At 47.2% G+C, this 4,857-nt stretch overlaps 1 pseudogene; it reads right to left on the reverse strand.

Annotated features, from left to right (window-relative positions):
* Window positions 1-2,642: 2,642 nt before the first annotated feature.
* On the reverse strand, window positions 2,643-4,398 carry LOC112343532 (annotated as a pseudogene).
* Between the last annotated feature and the right edge of the window lie 459 nt (window positions 4,399-4,857).

Here is a 4,857-nt window from a genome sequence, read left to right on the forward strand (position 1 = left end):
TGGCCCTATATGGCAATTGCGGAAAGCTTTGTATGGCCTAAAACAGAGCTCCCATATTTGGTATCAAAAATTTGGTGCCACCCTACGCGCTCAAGGCTTTCGTCACTGTCATGCTGATCACAATGTGTATGTGAATGGTCATGCTGAGCACATGCTTATTGTGGCCCTCTATGTTGATAATTTGCTCATCATGGGTGATGACACCAATGCCATTGCTGCTCTGAAAGCTGCTCTCAGCCAGCAATTCCAGATGAAGGACCTTGGCCAAGTCTCCTACTAAACCCTAAACCCTAAACCCTAAACCCAGTTACATGGTGAGGAAGTCCTAGAGGATAATAGGACTTAATGGTCAAGCCTTTAGACTCAGTAGTGGTGTTGACGAATATAACCATATATAAAAAAGGACTTGGTGGGGACAGTAGAAAGGATATTGGGGGAGGGTGTCCCCCATGTCTCCGGACATCCTATGTTGGTGCTAATATGTCGGTGGTCCCTTTGGGTGTTGGTTATAGGATTGAATAGGTGGAACACTTAAACCAAGTGCAAAGATTAAGTGGCATAAATGTCATTCTTAGGGCTAGCAAGTCCCCAAGTCCGAAATAGGACTTATGGAGATTGTGAGTTAGACTCCTCTATGTGGTCGAACGTGTAGTTAAGTGACTAAAGTAAAATGGAAAATTTAGTTGTTTATAGCAAGATTATCCTTATATAGTTGAGGATGGCACTTATGAATTTGAGATTATAGAAATAGTAGTTAAGATTACCTTTAATAAAGGTTGGAACAACCCAAGGAATTTTGGGGTGTACTCAAAGGATGAGTTGGTGTTCTCATCATGGAAAGATAATTCTAAAGTGCAAAAGTAACTTATGTAGAATAAAGAATAATTAAGTGTTAGAGTAACATTTGCAAAGATAGTCCTTGTGAATAGGATATGAATACAAAAATTTGTATTCAAATGTGGTAGCACCTCAAAAAGTAGTTAAGAGGCTAGAACTTTACAGGATGATGGACTAACAAAGTCTAAAAAAGTTATTTTCTTCCATAAAAACTTTTCTATGACTTTAGTATAACATATTCTGTCATCAATGAGATGCCCACTGTTCTCATACTTCGGTGGGGAGGATGTGCTACAGTCCAATGACCAAGTTGCACACTATTGCATGAAAGCACCAATCATTGCAAAGGCTGCAGATAAGGCCCAAGGGGGTGTAGTGACAAGGGAGGAGTGTGTTGGACACCATGGCGACCAACTCCTTGTCTTGGGTACCAGGCCAGCAATGGCCCAATTGCACAGGGAAGGCTGTCTAGGTTGGGCTTGTGAGCAAGAGCATGCACTCCTTACCCTTTGCAATGATGTCCACCTTGGACAAGTCACATGCCCTTGTCCTCATCTTGGTGCTCCTCGCCTTCCTCTCCCTCCTCGGCCTCCTGCACCTCATCTCATGCCTTCTCAATTCCCTCTCAATAGCTCTGTGCTCCATTGACCTAATTCTCCTGACATCATTGGAACCAACCTTCATGCTTTTATTTACAATCTTCTTCTTTACCTTTAGCTAAAGGTCCAATACCCAATCTCAATTCTAAGAGATAAGAACACAGGTAATGTCGAAAGTTATGAGCTAAGTTTTATCCTATTTTTTTCCTTTTTCCAAATAGGACATTCAAAATAAAAAGGCAAATTTATAAATTTAGACAATTTATATTTAAAGCTATTAATGGTTTGAACTTAGATTTTAGTGTTGGGCATAAAAACATTGTAAATCACGTCCATATCAAAACCATTGTGTGCAACTGGTTTTTAGACATGGTTTTTCTAACAAAAACCATTGTGATTGTCCTTGTGGCTGAAAATCAGTTCATACCTTAAGTTTGCATATCGGGTAGACATAGAGCACTTGTACAGTGACAAGAAGGAAGCAGCTGCATCCGATTGTCACAAGCTGCTTCCCTGCCTGCTGGAGTTGTGAATGGGTTTGCGCCTCGAGGATCAGGTGATTGTTGAAATGCTGGGGAAGTGTTGGGCCTGTTTGCAAACCACATAGTCTGGATCACATACTCAGGGACAGACAAGGTTCTTCTTGCCGACAGCTGATTCTGCTGCGAGTCTAAAGTTTATGTTGTGAGAATAGCGATCCATGGAAACAAGAGTGTTTTGGAGGTCTGTGGTAGTCCATGTGGCAGAGGTACTCGCTCGGATCCCTTGCAGGTGACTGGCGTGCCTAGAGTGCTGCCCATTGTCCATGCGCAAAGCGTTACCCAAAGTTCCAAGAGCATAGCGGCGCCCCAAGATTATACCTGCTATACAGGCCTGAGCCAAGCCAAGTGCTATGACCAAGCGGGACTCGTGGCAAAGGTTGGGATATAGAAGCGCACATCCCTCCAATGTTTCACTCTCTCGTTTGCTAGGCCGGGCCGAATTGCTCTCACTCCGCACGGTGAGGAATGGAATCCATTTTACTCTTGAGTGAAAAGTAGATAGTTTTTAAATTTACACTCTGAATCAATTTCGACATGAAGACCTCGATGAAGCCCCACTTACTCTGCACCGTCTTTGTTGCAGATAACATCCCTGGCTTCATATGCCGCTAACGGTGGTTGTAGCCAGGCCTCGCAGGCTTTCGAGAAGATGGCATGGACGTGGTTTCAGGCAAGTGTGTTACCATGATGTTCTCCCAAACTTTTCAAAGCTTTATTTACATTGAGGAACCTCGCAACCAAGAGCTTGCAATCGCCCAACAATCCATCTCTCTCGCCTGGAGCAGCACATACAAGAGTATGGCACAAACACATCCCACCGCGAGATTGGATCCCTGCGAGATGGCAATGCAGCAGAGCATCACAAACAAGTCCCTCCTACTAGTTTGATCCGGGCACGCCATCGCCAGCTCCACCCCGGAGAAGAGCAGCAAGATCCCCAGCAGTCCCACTGGAAAAGCTGGCAGAATTCTCACCAGTGAGCCTCCCAAGAGAAGCCCCAACACAAGCTTGCCACCGCTACCCCACTCGTGGCTCCGAAACGATACTGCCCGGCCAGTTCTCCAGCGCCATGGCAAACCGGGAGAGCTCCAAACCAGCAGCCCACCAAGTTCATGAGCCCCACGCTCACCGAGACTTTGGTCGGAGTCACGGAGTCCTTCTTGGCCGGGAAGAGATCGCTCGAGAGCTTGCAAACCGCCACCACCGAGTTGAAGATAGTGAGAGGGAGCTGCGGGATGGCGGCTCTCACAAACCGTCTTCCAGTCGTGGGAAGAGATTCGAGTGATCCGTGGCGTGGCCGGGCCAAACTGGAGCTCCTTGAGAATGTGTGGCCTCCTCACGAACGCCAGGATGATCCCGAGCACGAACACTGCCAAGGCAGTCGGGATCCTCTGGAAAAACTTCACGAGCTTTGACGATCTCGCTTGATGTTCTTCACGGTGCTCTTCATGATCATCGTGATGACGATCACCTTCACTGTTCGTCACGAAGTACTCGTAGCCCTCGCCAGATCTATTCACCAGCACGATGAATGCGAAGCAAATCACTGCGAGGAGAATTCCATCCAAGCCCAGGCATGGTCGATCACCCATTGCCTTGTCCCTAGAGAGATTTTGATCCTTCATCACGTACGTGACAGCCTTGACCGCGAAAGAGCCCATGCGCAAGCTGGATGCCACGAACCACCGGCAATGGCACGATCCAAGCCACGACCCGTGATCAAGCCCGTGGTTCCAAGCACAAACACGATCGCAGACACAGTGATCCCCGCGGCCATGATCTCATCCACACTGAGATGCTTGGATTCGGTGAAGGCCACCGCCGCGATGGATTTCATGGGCTGGACAGGCATTGGCACGCCAAAGAGCACGCTGGTGAGAACGTTGTAGATGCCCGTGGCGATGAGAGACCAAGATCCATGCCATTGACGAGAGCTACAGCCATGACGATTGGGATGAATGTGCCCAGGTCGCCCAGCGAGCCGCTGAGCTCCTGCCATGGCCGCCTGCACTGGAGATTGCCGCGCAGCCCTGTGCCATCACTGCGCCACTGACCTCCAAGAACCCTAAATTTATATAGTCCAAAAGCTGGCTCTTGTATGGAAATGAGCAAAGAATTTTCTCTTTAATCATACATGATGATCTGTCAAAGAATACCCTCTTTAATCACGGAATCTACACTCACACTAGTTTCAAACAAAATTGCTACTATTTGCTAGTAGAATTCCTAGAATCTACACTTAAAGCTTGTTCTAGCACAACACCATGAGATCTTTGTCCTCAATTTCTAGACTTTGCTCCCAGCAAAGCAATCCACCATGCAGCAGTAACCTTGCCTCGATCCTTGGTAGTGGCGAGATGCCCTTCTTGGGCGTGTGCCAAGAACATAATGACCCACAAGTGGCAATCGCGTCGCTCCATGGAGTCAAACACTGCTCGCGCGCTGGATCTTGCCCAGCTTGCCATACCGAAGGATGACGAGATTAGAGAGGTAGCAGCAATCGCCAGGCAGCATTTGCTTCTGGGCGATCTCGATCCAGGAATGGGCATCGATCGCCTGCGAGGAATTGGTCGCAGAAGTGATGAGATCCACACACTCGGACTTGGACAGCATCAGTTTCTCTCGACACCGAAGCTAGCCTCTCACGAGATTAGAGAGAAGGGAGAGATTAGGGAAATTCTCGATGGCATCCTTCCAAAGTAGCGCTTCCCGGATCCCCTAGCTTGGTTTGTTCATTCTAGTGAGCCAACGCATTGCAAAGAGCTTTTCCTAGCTGCCTTCAAACAGTTTCCTTAGACACTATAGATAGGAATAGAAATAAAGTGTGTAACTTGTGAACCTTAAAGTGAAATAAAAATGACACTACAAATATGGCAATG

This window comes from Selaginella moellendorffii, unplaced genomic scaffold, assembly GCF_000143415.4.
Source record: "Selaginella moellendorffii unplaced genomic scaffold, v1.0 SELMOscaffold_160, whole genome shotgun sequence".
NCBI classification, from domain to species: domain Eukaryota; kingdom Viridiplantae; phylum Streptophyta; class Lycopodiopsida; order Selaginellales; family Selaginellaceae; genus Selaginella; species Selaginella moellendorffii.